General features: G+C 40.1%; 3 pseudogenes; 1 reads left to right on the top strand and 2 right to left on the bottom strand.

The window, feature by feature from the left end:
* The first annotated feature begins 1,545 nt into the window (after window positions 1-1,545).
* LOC102856301 lies at window positions 1,546-2,136 on the top strand (annotated as a pseudogene).
* A 1,923-nt stretch (window positions 2,137-4,059) lies between these two features.
* On the bottom strand, window positions 4,060-10,252 carry LOC102863219 (annotated as a pseudogene).
* Window positions 10,253-13,409: 3,157 nt separating this feature from the next.
* On the bottom strand, window positions 13,410-14,809 carry LOC102862807 (annotated as a pseudogene).
* Between the last annotated feature and the right edge of the window lie 5,822 nt (window positions 14,810-20,631).

Raw genomic sequence — 20,631 nt, 5'->3', positions numbered from 1 at the left:
AAATCAGTTCATAACCACTAGTTTGTACCTTATAAACTCCCAATTCTCTTGTAATAGTGATGTTTTCAAGAAGAGCTGTATCTAATGTGGCACTTCCTGAGGGGGCATGAAATAAGTCTGAGACATACTGTTACTGTTCACAGCTGGATTGCTTTTGTTCACAGGATACTCCTGGCAAATTTCATTGTTTCATGTAGGGCTCCAAGCTGACGGGCCCCCTTTGTAGTTTTCCAATTCAATCTCGTTGCCCTGTTTGTCAAATATAGATCTACATTCCTTAGTTCAATAATATCCTTTTCCACATTTCCTACAAAGCCCTGAAGGCATGAATTTTTTTCTTTACATTCCCACTCTCCGCATTTTCTTTACAGAAATAGCTTTTTAAATGTCCTAATTGTCCACAATTGTAACATTTGCTTTGAAACAAATGTAAAGTTCCTTTTAAAGTGTCTGCTAATAGATTGGCTTGATAAGAACTAGTTCCCATATCCATATAAGGACGTATATATTCATCTAGGGGAGCATTTTAAGCCTTTAATGGTGTATAGCCTTTTGACATTCTGAATTAGCATTTTCATATGCTAAAGTTTTTAGCAAAGGCTAATGAACCTCAGGTTGAGATATTGTTCTCTTAATAACATTGTTTAATCTAGATAGAAAATCAGTATATTTTTCTGAAAGATCCCTGAAGGGTTAAGGCAATAAGGAGTCTGCTGTACAAGGAAATGTTCCAGGAACACCTGAGGCTTTTGAACGCGAGGGACCCTTAAGAAAATCAGGGCTGAATGCGGCTCTTGTTTCAGGAACTGCTCTACATCAGCACTCTTTGAGCCATTTACCCCTAAAGGGTTAAGCACTCTGAGTTAAGCACTGGAGGCTATGCAATGTTTCCAGGGATGGAATGCTGGGGCTGCATAGAGTCTCGGCACATCCCCTGGAACACTTCAAGTCCACAGTACTTTATCAGACTTAATTAACCATTGCGTTCTTCAGTCAAAATATAGTGAGAGAACACAAGTCTTGAGCAGTCAAAGAAAACTTGCTTCAAGCCAAAATATTTTCTGTATTTCAGAACCCTGAAAAATGTGAATGTACATACCTGCACATGCTTTTCCCCTGTGCTATTTTTAGTAACATTAGTTTTACAATAAATATGAGATTCCGCCCTAAACGGGTGCTGTTTGCTTGACAGAGCTGTAACTTCACAGTCAATCATCTCTCGTGAACCTCTGCCTTCTGCAACCCACGAACCCAGAACACCAGAAACTACTTTTTTCACTTTCTGATTGTGTTGTTTGATAAAGGATTGAGCTCCCCTTTTTGAAATTTCTACTTTATCCCATGCTTGTATGCAGCAAAATCTTACTTGTAGAAGCACAGCAGCATCATATTGTAACTGAGCTTGCACTCCAAGCCATTGACCTCTCCCCAAACTTGATCAGCAGTAACATTAAGAGGAGGATTTGGAAAGGAACAGCGGCCGGGAGCGGACCGTCCTCATTCTCCTTCCTCTTGCAGAGTTCATCCCTAGCCACAGCCCATGCCATGGCCAACGTGGAAAAACACTTGTTCAACCTCAAGTTTGCGGCCAAGGAACTGAGCAGGAGTGCCAAGAACTGAGATAAAGAGGAAAAGGCTGAGAAGTTCAAGATTAAAAAGGCCATTCAGAAGGGCAACATGGAAGTGGCGCGGATACACGCCGAAAATGCCATCCGCCAGAAGAACCAGGGGGTGAATTTCCTGAGGATGAGTGCGCGCGTGGATGCAGTGGCTGCCAGAGTCCAGACGGCCGTGACGATGGGGAAGGTTACCAAGTCGATGGCCGGCGTGGTTAAGTCCATGGACGCGACGTTGAAAACAATGAATCTGGAGAAGATTTCTGCCCTGATGGACAAATTCGAGCACCAGTTTGAGACGCTGGACGTGCAGACGCAGCAGATGGAAGACACTATGAGCAGCACGACGACGCTGACTACTCCCAGAACCAAGTGGATTTGCTGCTCCAGGAGATGGCTGATGAGGCCGGCCTCGACCTCCTGCCCCCAGGGCCGGGTGGGCTCGGTGGGTACGAGCGTGGCCTCTGCTGAGCAGGATGAGCTGTCCCAGAGACTGGCCCGCCTGCGGGACCAGATGTGACCACAGGCCGGCCCAGCCCTGCGGTCGGTGGGGGAACCTCACCCTTTCTAGAATCCTCTCTGCTTGGTGGAGAGCAACCATACTAAATGATCTTTGAAATGCGTCTACCAGTGGGCTTACAGCACTCTGCAAATCCAGGCTTGCTTCACCCTTAACTGGATTTTATAGTTCTACATAGCTTGTGATTGATGATGATGCCTATTTTTATAGCTGCCTTTTGACTGAACTACCTAGTGTGGGGTAAAATGAATCTTTCTCCAAATCTTCATCACAATTTTCCTTTTTATGTATTCAGTTTTGTGCCCAGAATTACTTCATTGAAGAATGGTGTTTCTTTGTTTTTCCCAGTGTAATTGATAATACCTTCAGTCCACAGGCGGTGTATAAAAATTAAAGAGCGGAGAGTGATTGAGTATTTTGTTTACATAGCTATAAACATCATTCTTGATATTTATGCTTTCTTATTCTAAATAATCTTTTGGGGCGGGAGTTTTGCCACTACAATAAGATTACAGTTGGTTAGTAGTAATCTGTTATAATTTTTGCTGAAAATAGCACATTTTTGCATAATACCTTCTTACTGTTTACACTCAATAAATGATTTTCATGTGATAAGGGTTTTGTGTGACTGAAAAAGAGAATGTTCTTTGACTTTTCTTAGGACATTTCTGCTCATCTCTATTTTGTGTTTACTAAACAGAATTTTTTAAAGACAAGGCTTAATAATTGAGCTGTTTTCCTACTTCAGTATCTTTATTGTCAGTATGTGATGTTGAGTGGACTACCACTCAGCAACAGGTCAGAACCCTGTCCTTTTCTGTGTCTAATTAACATGCCAGTCCTGTTACTTACTCTAAGATTGCCAAAGAACTATTGATTGGTTTGGGACACCCTAGGACTCTAGGTTTTAGTTCTAAATCAAAAGTAGAAAGAAAATTAGAACTGCGTGTTTTTTTTTAAAAGAGGAGGATTTGTAGCTTCATCAGCCCACCAAGTTTTATACTGTAAATAGCCCCAGATTCCAAAACTGTCCTGACCATGGACTCCCAATCATAAGGACATAATCTAAATTCTGTAGCTAATCCTTGTAATATGTCCCTTATATAGGTAGAATGCATACCATAAGAAACTATGGCTTGCTTTGATTCTTTAATAGTCTTATAAGATAATGCCTGATGTTGATACAATTAATACCCTTAGAGAAAATCTTGATTAGGAGGCATATCCTGAACTGTTACTGGAAATGCAGAAGCCACTTTGCCCCAACTAGATAAATTATCTTGTTTTGCCTATTGCAAGGCCATAGACATAGCTGTTAAAAGGCTTGTTAAAAGTGGTTACACCAAACAGAGCATGATTCATATCATTAAATAACATAGAATCTGGAACTGTTGCTGCTGATGAAGCTTTATTTTTATTTTGGTAATGGATTTCATTATAAAAATCCAATTTGTCTATTTTACTAGAAAGTTCTAAAACTTGTTTACATCGTTCCTCATAAGGACTATAATCCTTGATTTTTTTTGCTCATTTCCCCAGTGTGGAGGTAGAGAAAATTCATTCTCCTTTGTATCAGATTCTCTATCACCTTCTTCTGAAGAGGTTTTGTCTTCAAGTTTTTCAAACACCTCCTCTTCAGACTGTAATGATTTTAAAACTAACAAGATTAAATTACGTAGTGATCAACCTGAAACAGGAATCACATCTTCTTTTTGATGAGCTCTTTATAAAGCTCATGTAACATCTTGCCAAGTTGGGTTTTTTTTTATGTTTTCATTTTTAATGTTTGGTTAAACAAAATAATATCTTTTGTAAACAAACCCAGTACAAGGCCAACAACAAAAAGGAGGAATAGAAAGCAAGAAAAACAAAAAGCCTAGGCTTGCCCCTTCTTGGGCATCAGGGTCAGGCTTGCTCCCTTCCTTACAGGAAGTGGGGCTTCTTGTCCTTGGGCATCAGCATAGGTCCCTGTTCTAAGCACCAAAATTGAATATGAACAGGGAAACCAGCCCTAAAATGTTTACGCATCTTTGAGAAGCCCGCTGGCTCTAAGGGCTGGGACTCCTCTGAAGTGTTTACACAGGCCCACACAGATCTATGTAGAGGACGTTCTTCCTCGTCCAGGAAATGGCTTTCTATCATGACAGTGCCAAGGGACCCGAAGTCCTGCTTGTGTAACTTCTGTAACTTCTGGCTGGTGCTGGCTGGAATTTCATTGTGCAGAGGTGAGGGGTGGGGTAAAGAGCTCCCTGCAGTGCCCAGCAGGTCTGGTGTAGAAAAGGGTCCAGATACAGGGAGGACAGGATGCAGGAGCTGCCTAGGGGCTTCTGGTACTCAGCATAAAAAACGGCCTCAGTGGATTGAAGAGAATGTCTGCAGAAAGTGCTGGTGTAAACATGCAATCCAGGCCTAGCCGGGAGGAAGCCTCAGCTGTGTCCACCATGCTTGCTCAGGCTTGACGTGTATGCCCCAGGCCAGCCCTGCTGCTGAGAAGGAGTCTGGCAGTGGGGCAGCCTCCAGACCAGGCAAGACTACGGAACTGTGAGGACTGAACAGGTCCTCTCTACCTGAGGCAACCACACCACTGGTGACACAATGCGATATGATACTTGTTTCCCCTCTTGTTTTCCAAAGTGGCCTACAATTTAGAGAGATAGGGGCTAGGTGAGTTCTCAGATCTGTAAAGGAAATTACAGAAAGATGACAGACCAGGCCCTGGTCTTCTAACACACACAGCCTTCCAGCTTGAGAGCTCTGTTCTGCATGCCACTGCAATGGCCAGCCTGAGCTTAAAGCTTCCACCACTTCTGGCTGCTCTTAAACCCAGAAAGGTGACCTTCACAAGACTGTTCTGCAACTCTGCCCAAAAGTGGCATCTGCTCTCGAAGGCAGACACTGGCATTTCTTCTGGTTTGATCAAGTGGATACACTGCTTTTAGGCCTTACTTTTTACCTTTATAGTCAATGTAGTGAAATGGTAGGAACAAAACCCGAGCGAGCTATTGGACATGAGCCACCCAGGCCTGCCAGTCTGACTTTTGCTGTGTCCACATAGGTAGCCATCTCACCCCGTAAGGATATTGCTGAATTAAATCACCTGGCTTAGAATTAATATTCTAAATTATCTAATGATAATTTTTCATTCTAAATCTCCAAGTATGGCCATAAACCACTCCCGAACATGGGGTCCCATGAAGGGATGAAAAGGTGGGGGTGACATTAAGGGTTGAAGACCACATTCTGTACTGTCACTAGTGTTTTAGAGATAGTTTCCTGAGAGACCCCACACTCCTTCTAGTTGGTCACATGACCTTTCCAAGTTCTGTGTCTTCAGACCCCCTGGTTGGCCAGGAAAGGGGAAATGGAGGTACCATCTCCCTTGGAGCCAGCTCCACTCCCTTGAAGCTGAAAGAACAATAATCAATCAACCCCAGCAGAACCTGTATCAGGTCCTCACCGGGGAGGGAGGGACAGGACGACAGGGACACACACATAACCTAGATACCACCTTTGCCTTAATACCAAGGGTCTTTGCTGGTTTGCCCTAAGCACGGAGCTCCTGGCTTCCTTTCCCAGCACCAAAAACGCTGGTGATGGTTCTTCTAAACAGTCCATGCGTCTGTACTATTGCACTGTCAACTCTGAGAGGGGAAACTTGCTGAGCTGTTTGGGGAAGTGGCAAGGGCAGACCCACTGTGCAGGCCACAGCACATCACAGAGGCTTAAGGGGGTGGGGTGAGGGGAAGGGTGGGCTGAACTGTCACACATCACCCTCCAGCTCTGATGGGCCTCCACCTCTTCTGGTACCACCAGCAGGAGTTGACAGTTCTTTCTTCCCACGTGATGTTTTCGAAATCTCCTGAGCTCGCGCTTGCCTCCAATCCACTCAGGTGTCTTGAGTTTGGAGTCAAGGTTGTAGTAGGCACCTTCTACCTCTCGAACACAGATCCAGTGTTGCCTTTTGAGAGGCAACATCAAGGGACCCCAGCATAGGCTGGAGGTTAGATTCATGATGAAGCCCATGACATTGGTGAGAGCAATGACACCCACATCCCTGTGCTTGTCTCACCAAATGGCTTCATAGCCTTTGGTCTGATGTGCCGCCATGATGACTTTCACGTCATAGTTTCCATTTCCCAGCATGCTCTTCTTGTGAGGTGTCACCATGGTGTTAGGGGGAAATCTCTTGCAGGGCTTCGAGGGTGAAGGCATTGGCATCCTGCAAGACGTTGTTGCATGGAGGGCACAGAGCTCCCTGTGCTGTTTCCATGCAAAAACCAAGAGGAGCTTAAAAAAAATAAATAAACCTAAAACAATGCAGATAAAACAAATGAGGAACTAGAGGCTTTGGAAAAAATAAGAAACCATAATCCAAAATATGAGGTCCAATGTTTCAGATGCTGGAAAAATGATGGAGGGACACAAAACAGAGTTGAGGAGATGGAACACAGAACCAGTGAAATAGAAGATAGAATTGGCATCACTGATCTGCTAGAGCAAAAAACAAAATCAAAAAGGAAGGAAAAAGAAGAAAACCTAAGAATAATGTGGGACACCTCAAGAGAAATAACATGTGCATTGTCGGAATCCCAGAACAGGAAGAAGCAAGTAAAGGCATCTAAAAAGTTGTGGAAGAATTACTAGAAGAAAATGTTCCAGGCATAATTAAGAATGTTGTTGATGTTGTTCTTGTTCTTGTTGTTGTTATGTGTCATTGAGTCTCCTACAACTCATAGCGACCCTATATGCAACAGCTTTAAGCCCTGTTCTATCCCTTGGTGATCTTATTGTCTCCCACACACCTATCCTCATGACCCAGTGACTAAATCAATCAATCAATCAATCAATCAATCAATCAGTCTCATCAAGGGTCTTTCTCTCCTGTGCTGTCCCTCTACACTCCCAAGCATGATGTTCCTCTCCAAGGAACATGTCCAAAATATGTCAGATGAAGCTTTGGGATCCTTGCCTCCAAGGAGCAGCCTGACATCATCCTTTACATGACGAACTTATTCGCTCTCCTAGCAGTTCATGAAATATTCAATACTCTTTTCCAGCACCACAGCTCAAAGGCATGATAGAATATATATTCAAGAAGCTGAGTGAGCACCATATAGAATAAATACCAAAAGAAAAAACACCACCGCATATCATAGTCAAATTTACCTGAACCAAAGATAAGGAGAAAATTCAGAAAGCAGTGGGGGAGAAACAAAGAGTAACATTTAAGGGAGAGCAAATAAAAGTAAATGCTGATTTCTCAGCAGAAACCATGTGAGCAAGAAGGCAGTGGAAGGACATATATTGAACACTCAAAGAACACTACTGTCAACCAAGTATACTGTACGCAGTAAAATTGTCAATCAAATATTAAGGAGAGATCAAGATATTCTCAGATAAACAGAACCTTAAGAGTTTGTAAAAACAAGACCAACATTACAGGAAACACTGAGAGATGTCTTTCTTACAGAGGTGCCATAGAAAGCAGGATGGACGAAAGTAACTAGCAACAACATCAAAAAGGACTCAACAAAATGATAGAAAAAAAACCTTGCCTCTCAATAATCACACTTAATGTGAATGGTTTAAATGAATCACTGAAGAGAAAAAGAGTAGCAGATTGGATAAAAACCCCAAATCTGCCAATATGCTGACTACAAGAAACATACTTGAAGAGGGAAGATAAAGAAAAACTAATAATAAAAAGGTGGTGGTGGGGGGAAAATAAACCAAGCAAATGTCAACCAAAAAGAAACAGGAGTAGTGATATTAATCTCTGATAAAGTAAATGTCAATGCAAAAACCATTACAAAGGACAAGGAAAGCCATTACATAATGCTTAAAGGGTCGATAGAACAAGCAAACACAACAAGATTGGCGAGGGATAGAGCAGGGTTTAGGGTTGTTGTACATAGGGTCACTATGAGTCGCAAGCTTCTTGATGGCACATAACAACAACATACACCAAATGATAAAGGTGCAAAATACTTGAAGCAAACATTAACAGCTTTGGAAAAGGAAATAAACAACACCACTATAGTAGTTGGAGACTTCAATACACTACTCCCAAGAAAAGATAAAACTACCAGAAAGAGACTCAACAAAGATGCTAAAGAATTTAACCACACAATAAATCAACTCAATCTCATAGATATTTATAGGCTAATGCACCTTAAAAAGCACAGTATACTTTCTTCTTCAATGTGCATGTAATGTTCTCCAGAATAGGTCAAATTTTAGGTCACAAGGCAAGCATCAGTAAATGAAAAAAAAACACAGGAGTAAAAAAAAAAGTATCTTCTCAAACCACAATGCTACAAAATTAGCAATTAATAACAAGAGGATAAAGGATGAAATAAAACCCCAGACATTTTGAAGCTGATCCACACCTTGCTTGAACATGCCTGGGTACCAGAAGAAATAAAAAATGAAATTAAAATGTTTCTTGGAACAAATGATAATTAAAATACAATTTACAAAACCTCTGAGAAAGAGCCAAAACAGTAATCAGTAATTTATAGCAATAAGCAAACACATCAAAAGGCAGGAAAAGATGACCATTGACTCTCTAACCCAACATCTCCAACGAATTGAAAAAGAACAGCAAGAAAACCTGATACCCTCTAAAAAACCCTGAAATTATAAAAATTCTGAAAGAAACAAATGATATAGAAAACAGAAAAACAATTGAAACTATCAACAAAACTGGGAGTTGGTTTTTGAAAATGTGAATAAAACTGACAAATCACTAGCAAAACTAACAAAGAAAGAGAAGGAAAAGACACAAAAAAATCTGAAATAATATTAAATGGGCAATGTCACAGCAGAAATAACTAAACTAAAAAGGCTAACAATGGGATAGTATGAAAAACTATACTCAAACAAATATTATCCCTAGAGGAAATGGACAAATACTTAGAAATTCTCAACCTACCTAAACTGACACAAACCAAAATTGACACCTGAACAGACTCATTACAAAAGAAGAAATTGTACAGGCAATAAAACAAGTTCCAGCTAAAAAAAAAAGCCCAGGACCAGATGGTTTTACAAGTGAATTTTATCAAACATTCAGAGAACTGTCACTGATTCCAAATAAACTATTTTAGAAAATAGAAAATGATGGAATTCTCCCAGACTCATTCTATGAAGCAAACATATCCTTGACATGAAAGCCAGGTAAAGAAACCACCAAAATAGAAAACAATATCTCTCATGAACGTAGATGCAAAAATACTGAATAAAACCCTGTCCTATAAAGTCCAATGATACATCAAGAAAATATTTCACCATGACCAAGTGGGATTCATAACAGGTATGCAAGGATGGCTCAACATAAGAAAAAGAATCAGTGTATTCATCACATAGACAAAGCAAAACCCAAGAATTTTGTAGCATTGTGGTTTCAGAAGATACTTTGTTTTATTCTTATGTTTACTCTTATCAATTGATGTAGAAAAGGCCTTTGACAAAAATCCAACACCCTTTCCTGATTAAAACACTCAACAAAATATGATTAGAGGGGAATTTGCTCAACATAGTAAAAAGTATATATACAAACCTGAGAGTCAACACTGTTCTCAATGGAGGGAGAAAAGGCTTTCCCTCTGAGAACAGAACCTAGGCAAGGATGCCCACTATCACCTCTTGTTGGAGCCTGGCTAACTTGTAAAGCAAGATTAGCCCTGTACCAAAAGACCAGCAAGACTAACTCCATCTTGGCTATAGTATCTGCTTGACAGAAAACAACTCAAGGAAGTAGAGTGTTAAAAAGTGAGCCATACTGCAGCCATTTTAAGCAAGTAGCCATTTTATGCCAGGTTCAAATGTGCAGATGTTTGAAGGGGAGCAAGAACAAGTTTAACCGTTCTTTAAACCCCAAGGCCAAGCAAGGATGTACAGAATAGTATGTCCCTCCCTAATGACTCTGTTCAGATGGCCTTGCTTGCAGCTGATAATAAAGTAAGCAATCTTGCAAGTGGCGGGGATATCAAAACGTTTGTTGTTGGCCTTGAGGCTGAGCGGTTTTTCTGTTCACTGCAAAAGAATATAACACTGAATTTCAAGAATAAATGCTGCTACTGACCATCAGTCTTAGCCTCTCTGTGTCCTTCATCCTTGGCTTTCCCCTTCCCTCAGCTGGTTCGCGGCAACCTCTCCTATTTAATATTGTATTGGAAATCTTAGTGATAGCAATAAGACAAGAGAAGGAAATAAGATGTATCCAAATTGGCAAAAAAGGAGGTAAAATTATCTCTTTATGCAGATGATATGATAGTATACTTAGAAAACCCTAAACACTCAGCAAGAAAACTACTGGACATAGTTAACCAATTCAGCAAAGTGGCAGGATACAAGATCAACATACAAAAATCAATTTGATTTTTTTACAGTGACAGAGGAAATACAGAACTGGAGATAAGAAAAACAATGCCCATCACAATAGCTAATCATAAGATTAAATACTTGGGAGTAAACCCAACTAGAAGCACAAAGGATTTATTCAAAGAAAATGATGAAACATTATTATAAGAAACAAATAAATACCTGGAGAAATGGAAGAATATACCTTGCTCTTGGATAGGAGGACTCAATATTGTGAAAATGACAATACTACGAAAGGCAATTTACACATTCAATGCAATCCCAGTACAAATAATAATCTCTAATTTCATGTGGAATGGAAAAAGGCCCCACATAAGCAAAGCACTACTTAAAAAGAGAAACAAGGTAGGAGGTATTTCACTCCCTGTTTTCAAATCCTACTACACTGCCATGGTGGTCAAGACAGCATGGTCCTAGAACAATGACAGACACATAGATCAATGGAATAGAATTGAGAGCCCAGAAATCAGCGCTTCTACCTGTGGTCAACTGATTTTTGATCAAGAGATGAAATCAGTTAAATGGGGAAACAACAGTCTTTTTAACAAATGGTGCTGGCAAAATTGGAAAACTACCTGCAGAAAACTCAAGCAAGACCCACACCTCACATCAAACACAAAACTCAACTCAAAGCGGATTATGTACCCAGGACTAAAACCAAGGACTATAAACTTCATTACAGAAAAGCTTAGAAGAACTCTAGAAGCCCTAATCCACAACATTAGCAGTCTTATAAGCACCCCGAAAAACCTATAACCAGGAGAGAATAAAATAGATGAATGGGACTGTCTAAGAATCAAATCCCTATGCACATCCCAAATCTTCTCCAATAGGGTAAGAAGGGAAGCCACAGACTGGGAAAAATATTTGGTGATAACATGTCTGATAAGAGACTTATATCTAGAATTTATAGAATACTCAAGCACCACAACAAGATAAATGTAAACAACCCAATTGCAAAATGGGCGCAGGATATGAACAGACACTTCACCAAAGATGATATTCAGATGGTAAACAAACACTTGATGAAAGGTTCAAATTCCTAGCTCTAAGAGAGATGCAAATCAAAATAACTATGAGATATCATCTCACCCCAGTAGCAAAAGGAAAATTCAACAGAGCAGCAAGCAACAAATGCTGGAGAGGTTGTGGAGAACTGGGACGCTTATTCACTGTTGGTGGGAGTGTAAAATGGTGCAACCACTATGGAAGGCAGTATGGTGTTTTCTCAAAAAGTTGCAAATAAAAATACCATTTCACCCAGCAATTCCACTAATAGGAATAAACCCTAAAGAAACCAGAGCTGCCACCCAATCAGATACATGCACACCCATGTTATTGTGGCTTTGTTCACAATAGCAAAGAGTTGGAAACAACCCAAGTGCCTCAACAAATGAATGGATAGAGAAGCTGTGGTATATTAATACAATGGAATACTATGCTGCATTGAAAAACAACAAACGCATGAAATATTATGCAAAGTGGTTGATCCTGGAGGACATTATGCTGAGTGAAATATCTGAGTCATAACAGGACAAATACTGAGTAATGCCACTATTGTAAAACAGGACTGACATCAGGGTTGGGGGAAACTATGGAAAAATGGGATAAATAATGTATACTGCATTAAACAGATGAGGGAGAGAACTGTTTAAAAGGAATATATGATTAGGTATTATTTTCATGACAAGAGTCCAGAATAAGAGCTGCATAGTAAAGTGGACTGGATGAGGGGATTGTATAACAATGAAAGAATTTTTTTTTTCTTTTCTAAGAGAAAAGCTTTTTTTTAAAAAAAAAACAAAAATAAAAATCTTTCTGTACCATGAACTGCCAAGAAAACAAACAGATTCATCCTAGAGAGGGTTTAAACCAGGCTAATGCTTGGAGGCAAAGATTCTGGGGCTTCTTCTGACATACTTTGGACATGTTGCAAGGAGAGACAGGTCTTTGGAGAGGAACATCATGCTGGATAGAGTAGAGGGACGCGCAGGAGGGGAAGACCCTTTATGAGGTGGATTGATTCAGTGACTCGGGTAATCGGGATGGGTGTGTCAGAGGCAATGAGATTGGCACAGGATAGAGCAGGGTTTAGGGCTGTTGTACATAGGGTCGCTATGAGTCGCAAATGACTTGACGGCACATAACAACAACAAGAAGAGAAAAGCAAACTGGGGGGAGGGGTGGGCAGGGAGGAGAATGTGCAACAATGAATGAATCCAAAGTCTCCATAACTTTCATTAAAGTTTCAATTAAAAAAAATCCTTCTCTAGGATGGATATGTTTGTTTTCCTGGAAGTCTACAGTATGTTTAACACTCTTCTCCAGCCCCACAACTCAAAGGCATTGATTTTCCTTCTTTCATCCTTAGTCATTGTCCAGCTCTCTGACGCATAGCAAATAATTGTGAAGACCATGGCCTGGATCAGGCACACCTTAGTCTCCAGTATAGTTGCTCTTCAATACTCTAGGGAAGTCCCTGTCAGCAAACTTTCCCAGTGCAATTCATCTTTTGATTTCCTGACTGCTTGTGCCAAGAAGGTTTATTTTGGAGCCAAGCAAGCTGATGTTATTTATAATCTCAGTCTCTTTTCCATTTATCATGAGGCTGCTGACTGGCTCACTGGTGAGAATCTTTGTTTTCTTAATGTTGAGCTTCAGTCCATATTGAAGACTACAGTCCTTGACCTTCTGCAGCATAATGCCTCATGTCCTCCTAAGTTTCAGCAAGCAAGGTTGTATCTGCATAATGCAGGTTGTTAATGAGTCTTCATTCAATCATGATGCTACATTCCTCCTCATAAAGTCCAGCCTCCCGAATGATCTTTTTGGTGTAATGTTGTTGTTGTTGTTATGTGCTGTCGAGTCGTTTGCCACTCATAGCGACCCTATGTATGGGTCTCGGATTCCTTTTCTTCATTTTCCTCAGGCTCTTTTTCTATTTCCACAGCACTAGTATTCTCTTTCCCAGGAGAAAGAGATTTACATTCTTTTTCTGGCTCAACTTCAAACTCCACATCTGGCTCCATTTCTTTGCTAGTTTCATTTTCTGAAGGTTCTATACTTTCAACCTGATTAGTTTCCATTACCTCTTGTTCAGCAATAACATTTTAAACATTTTCAACCATCTCTAACACATCCATAATTTCTTCAGGCTGACTATCTTGCTGCTTCTCACTTTCCCTTACCTCAATATCCTCCTCCACTTTAACTTCTATTTTCTGTTTTTGCTCCTCTTCCTCCTGCTCCTTCTCTGGATCACTATGAACTACACCTACTTCCTTTCCCTCTTCCTCTCCTGCTTCCTCCATTTCTACATCATTGTGCTGATTACCTGTCTCCTCCAACTCTACCTCACGCTGAACCACAACCTTACCCTCTTCTTGTTCTGCCTTCTGTTCTTCATTACACACCACTTGATGCTCTTTTCCCTTCATTGGTTGTCTTCTAGGTCTAGCTTCCATTTTATTTATTTGTTCTTCAAATTCAATGCATCTACCTTCAAATAAAGCATTCATTTTTCTTTGTGACTCTTCTATTAGTTTTTGGGTAGCAGTACACATTCTTCCAGGAATATAGAACAAATGGGGCTTTGTTTTAGTTCTTATATATTTAATTATCTTAGCATTATGCTCATTCCATTCTTCTTGCAGCTGTGCAAGCTCAACTTTCTGTTCCAAAAGCTGCAGTTCTGTCTGTTTAGCACATCTTTCCTCAAATAGTTCTCTCCTCTCATTTTCAACCTGCTTTCTCTCCTCTTCTGCCTGCACTTCAAGTTTTTGTTCAATTTCCTGGGGTCTCTTTTGCCTTTCAGTAGCAACAGTGGATTCTTGCTTAAATTTCTGAAGAGTGCCCATCAACAAGCCAAATATTCGTCGATTTCTCTGCTTTCCCTTTTCATCCATGTTCTGATCCTGGATAAGGTCTCTACGTGTATGCTCTTTGGAGGTAGCTACAACTGAAGATTGCAATGCTGGCTTTTTAACATCATCATCTTCTGGGTCACTTTCCTGGCGTGATTCTCTCCTTGTCCAATGCTCTCCACCCAGCCTACTGACTGCCCCTTCAAGGTCTCTCTGTTTGGCTGGGGGTCCTCCTCCACTATCTGAGAATCCATGCCTCAGCAATAAATTACCCCATCCTCTACCTCCACCAGGACCAGAAAGGGCCAGCAATCTGGCTTGGATGGGCCTCACATCATTGGGATCCTGCCCGGTGAGCTTGCGTTCTTTAGACTCTCTTTGGCCTTTTCTAGCTGCCCCTGCAAAGTTCTTACTGCGACCGCCATCTTCTCCCCCATCATGTCCTTCTTGAAGAAATAGCACCTTTGAACAACAAAGTATGTGAAGGGAAATCTCATCATTCTTACCTACAAAAAGCACTTCGGCTGCACCATCTCCAAGACAGATTTGTTCATTCTCTGGACCATTCATGGGATGTTCAGTGCTCTTTCCCAACACCACAGCTCAAAGGCATAAATTATTTTTCTGTCATCCTTTCATGCCCAGATATTGGATGCATAGCTAGTAATAGGAAAGACTATGGCTGGAATCTGATGCACCTTAGTTCTCAAACCGACATCACTACTCCTCAATAATTTGCAAATGTCTGTAAATGAAGATTTTCCCAGTGCAATTAATCTCCTTATTTCCTGACTGCTTGTACCAAAGGTGTTAATTGTAGATCCAAGCAAGATGAAGCTGTTGACAGTTTCAATCTCTCCATCCATCATGGTGCTGCCTATTAGTTCAGTGGTAAGGATCTTCATTTTCCTGACATTCTTTTGTCCTAGAATTCTATTTTTCTTTTTTTAGTAATGAGCTCTGGTGGCCTAGTTGAACCTATGCTGCAATCCTGAAGACAGACAGTTTGAGTACATCAGCTGCTCCAAGGGAGAGGGACAGATAATCTGATCCTGTGCTATTAACTGCCTCTGAAAACCTGCTACAGGATCAGCTATGGATTGATTCTGACTTGACAATACACAATAACAACAACAATGTACTTTAAACTGCTTGTTTACCAGGAAAGGAAATGAATCTTTCCTGGATTAGTATTCATCTCTTTTTTTACTGGATTAGTATTTTTCTCTTTGAAATTGTTTTTCTCAGTTACCAGTAACTGAACTAGCATTAATCTCTTTGAAGATGTTATTCTCAGTCATATGTAAAATATTTCAAAAGCTTTTTCTTTACTAGTAACTGTAACATCTAACCCAATTATAAAATATGACAATGACTTAGATGGGGAGGGAGCTTTTGAGAGGTTTCTTACTGCTCTCCCAGATCTGCAATAAAGTACTTTGGATATTGCAATCAGTCTATCTTACTGGCAATTGATTACAGAAAGAACCTTTTGTAATTCAATTCAATAATAGGTGCATATGTCTGCAGAGACATGGATCTGGGTGTAAGGTTGGAGGAAGGCCAGAAACCAATTTAGGCCAAGCATAAAAATTTATTGAGAAGAAACTGTTGAGATGACTCCAAAGCACAGACCAGCTCTCATCTAAAGTTAATGTGAAGTTATGCATTGTGTTACAGAGAAAGTTGGCTGTGGAGTTGTAGACAAGTGCTTGTTATAAGATAAGGAAACAGGTCAGGTGTTTTAGATAGTTATTTCTGGGAAAGGAATGGGGAATAGTTTTGTGGTCCTAACAGAGATAAATACAGTTGTAGCTGCTGCTTGATATGGTTTGATCATTTTTGTGTCTGTTCTGGAAAAGAAAGGGAGAATAGCTCCTTGGACCTAACACTGGGGAAGATGCCAGGAACCCCTTCACATTCCCAGGGGCCTAAACTAGTGGTGGGGCCTTGTGAATATTTTGTGCAGCACAAAATATGACTTATGTGCTGGAACATTGTCCAGAGATCCTGTAGAGAAGGCAAAGGACCTGACATCATAATTTCAGGGGACAACAGACTCATGCACATCCTCAGGACCCAAGAAGCCAATTCCAACCCAGGAAGCCATCCTCACAGTGAAAGGAGATGTGACCAGGAGCTGGATAGCCTGATATGACGACATCTCTTTCAACAGAAGACATAGGCTAGGCGACACCCAAATATAATTGACAGCTTGTCCAAAGGACACTACTGGGAGCTGAGGTGTTGGGAGAAATGACAATGACATGTGGCACAGAGGTAAACTCCAAGTCTCCAAGCCAGCAGTGTATTTATTTGTTATTTAAGAAATACAACTCTATTTTAGGTAGACATGTGTGTCTGTGTGTAAAGTAATCTGAAAAGTGTCTATGTGACTTTTGTTCACATTGAACAAAGAAGGGCAGGATCATTTGAAAAGAGTGTCATTTGATGATCGTCTAGTTCTGAGGGTTCTAGTCTCTGTGGAAATTTAACCATTACTGCCCAGGTGCTCTGAAATTTGTATTGGCATATTGAATCTCCTGGAAGTAAAAGGTGATGCTTTTGAGTGTGGGACCAATCCATGGCAAAGCCCAGGCACTCTGGGTCCATAGGCTGCCACCACTCAACAGCATGCGGAGAAACTTACTTTACAGGGAGAAACTGGATACTCTTCAAAGCCATACTGATTTCACTAAAATCTCTTACTGCTATAAACTACCATTTTAAAGCCACTTTATCTTGATTTGGTATTTCAGTGTGTTTTTTGGAAAGAAAATCTTAACCAAGTAATGTATTATGCCAACAAGCTAAGATTTTATTGTATTAGAGTACTGTATCCATTTGACAATTTTTTTTAACTTTGTCAGAAAGCATTACCTTCCTTGTCTTCTGTACTTCCTTTTAAAGTCTTGTGAAACCATGTGCTTTAATGTGAGATGTTTAGGCTAACAGAAACACAGTCATAATCTGAATTCTGCAGCACTGTAAATTTCACTAAAGAGCAATTGTGCATATCTTTTCCCGTTTGCCTAACTTAGAGATCTTCATGTGACCAGATCACATCTCTGTGATTGTTAATGTATGATGTGTCTCGTTATTTGAATAGAATTTTTTTTTAAGTAACTGTGACTACAGGTAACTTTCTTTCTTTCTCCTCTCCCCCATACAAAGAACCATACATCCTTAGAAATTACTCAAATACTGTTTTAATCTGATGCATAAATTCCAAGTATTTAATAATTTTAATAATATGACACCACTGTGGCAGGCAGGAGAAGATATAAAAGAAAAAAGGAAAATTTGGAAGGATCAGCCAAATTTAAGCACTGATTGAATTGCACTATAGCTTTCCTTAAATAGAAAACCTTGTTTGGGTCAGAGGGCAGCTGCAGACAGAAAATAATCCAAAAGGCAGTCTGGCACTTTTTTAAAAAGTTAAGAATAGAAATCCCACTTGATCCAGCAATTCCACTACTGGGAATATACCCTAAAGAAACTAGAAACACATTCAAACAGATGTATGCACACCTATGTTCATTGCTGTGCTATTCACAATAGCAAAGAGTTGGAAGCAACTCAGGTGTCTATCAACAAACAAATTAAAAGGAAAACTATGGTACATTGGCAATACCATCTCAGACAGAGTCTCATAATGAAAGTTTATAGACTACTCCTGGGCCTCTACAAGAAAAAAAGTCTGATAACCTGATAACAAAATGGGCAAAAGACGTGGAAAGAAATTTCACAAAAGATATTCAAATGGCCAACAGACATATGAAGAAATGCTTCAAATCATTGGCAATAAGAGAGATGCAAATAAAAATAACAATGAGGTACCATCTTACTAAAGTAGCAGTGGCAAAGTTTAACAGGGCAGCACGTAATAAATGTTGGAGAGGATGTGGTGAGATAGGAATTCTTTTACATTGTTGGTGGGATTGTGCAATGGTACAACCACTCTGGAAGGCAATTTGGGGCTTCCTCAAACAGCTGAACATAGAAATTCCATACGACCCAGCTATTCAATTGCTTAGAATATACACCAAGAAAATGAGAACTGAGGCTCAAATGGAAACTTGTAGATCAATATTCATAGCAGCATTATTCACCATCTAAGATAATGGAAACAGCCCAGGGGTTTAATCACAAAGGAATGGATTGAGAAGTTGTGGTACATTCATACAATGGAATACTATGCAGTATGCAGGGGCAATAATTTTGTAAATTACTACCTAACTTGGGAGGGACTGAGAGCATTAAGCTGAGTAAACAAACTCATTCCCACAGGACAAATAATGTATAAAACCATTATTATATAATGAGTATGAGGATCCAAGGGGGGGAGGGTGGAAATAGAGGGGTGAAGATGGGAGGAAGGGAGGGTGTTAATCATAGGATTGCACAATTTAATGGGTAGGTGGGGTGAAGGAAATAGGAAGGATTCAAACTCTGTAAATAAATCAGAGTAATATAAAAAAATTTAAAAATTTTTTAAAAACCAAACAAAAAACTGTGGTACATTCACACAATGGAATATTATTCAGCACTGAAAAATAGTGAACTCATAAAACATTACACAACATGGGGGATCCTGGAGGACATTATGCTGAGTAAAAGATCTCAGTCACAAAAAGGACAAACACTGCATAACACCACCAAATACTTTATAACACCATTATAAAACAGGGTTGACATAACAGGTTAGGGGAGAGAATAGGAAAAGAGTGAACAGGTAATGAACACTGCATTGGAACAGATGAGTGGAAGGATTTCTGAAAGGATTATTGTTGTTGTTGTTATGTGCTGACAAGTCACCTGCAGCTCATAACAACCCTATGTAAAACAGCTCTGAAGCCCGCCCTATCCAAAACCAGTCTCACTGACTCCAATACACCTATTCCCATTGCCCCAGTTACTGTATTAACCCATCTCATCTGGGGTCTAGCATGAAGTCCTTCTTCAAGGATTGGTCCCTCCTGGTCACATGCCCAAAGTATGTGAGATGGAACTTCAAAGTCTTAGCCTCCAGTGAGAAACTTGGATTCACCTTCTCCAAGACAGATCTATTTGTTTTCTTGGTAGTCCAAGACTCTTTTCCAGCATCTCAAATGCATCAAATTATTCTTCTAATATCCTTAATCATTGTCCAGCTGTCTGATTCATAACAAGTAATTGCAAAGACAATGGTCTAGATTTTCTAGACTGACATCATTGTTTTTCAGTGCTCTGGAGAGACCCATGAGAGCCAATTTTCCCAGTGCAATTCATTTTTTAAATATATCCTGACTGCTGAGCCACAAGTGTTGATTGTGGAGTCGAGCAAACTGTTAGAGTTAACAACCTCAATTTCTTCTCCTTCTATCATGGCGATACCAATTGACCTAGTAGTGGGAATCTTTGTCTTCTTAATGCTGAGCTTCAATTAATATATGATTAGGTATTATAGGAGGAGACTGTCCATCTTTCTCCCAAGGAGGAGTGGGTGGATTTGATCCAACGACCTTTTGGTTAGCAGTGCAGCAACATGTAATGCACCAATGCCAACAGAGTTCTTCAAATAGTTATTATCATGTAAGAGCTGGATATGATACCTATACATCATCTAACTCCATATGGAGAAGGAAAGGAAAGGAAATACTGAATGACACTTAGAATCATCCTTACCTTCTTTGACAGATAGTCAGTAGGTTTTGTTGTTGTCTTGTTTTGCACATAGGGTGAAATAGTATTTTAGTGGTAGAATTCTCTCCTTCCTAGAGATCTGACCTTAGTTGCTGGCCAAAGCACCTCATGCATGACTCTTCTGTCAGTAGAGGCTTGTGCACTCCTGTGATGCTACGCAGAATTTAATGGAGTTTCCACATTACTTGGACTGGAAAGAAAGGCCTGGCAAGCAGCTTCCTGTAACCAGCCAGTGAAGACCTTACAGTCCAATACACAGCCGATCATGGGGAAGGTACAGGACCAGGCAGCTTTCGTTCCACCGTGGAGTCATAATCAAGAAATAATTGTCAACTGCTGTTCACAGAAACATGAAAGCAAATATTAGAAACATTTAAAAATCAGCTTAAACAGTTAAGAGACTTCTTTGCCTCGGCGAGAGGGATGGGGCTTGGGGAGTGGGGAGATGTGAAGCAGTAAACGGCTGTTTTTCATCAGAAGCCTTGAGGTACCATTTGGCTTTTTAAATTATGTACATATATTGCTTTGATAAAAATAAAAGTTAAATTAAAATTAATTATAA

The sequence above is a fragment of the Elephantulus edwardii genome, unplaced genomic scaffold, assembly GCF_000299155.1.
Source record: "Elephantulus edwardii isolate Elephantulus edwardi_28Jun2011 unplaced genomic scaffold, EleEdw1.0 scaffold00298, whole genome shotgun sequence".
NCBI lineage: Eukaryota > Metazoa > Chordata > Mammalia > Macroscelidea > Macroscelididae > Elephantulus > Elephantulus edwardii.
This window is presented reverse-complemented; position numbering and strand designations above follow the sequence as displayed.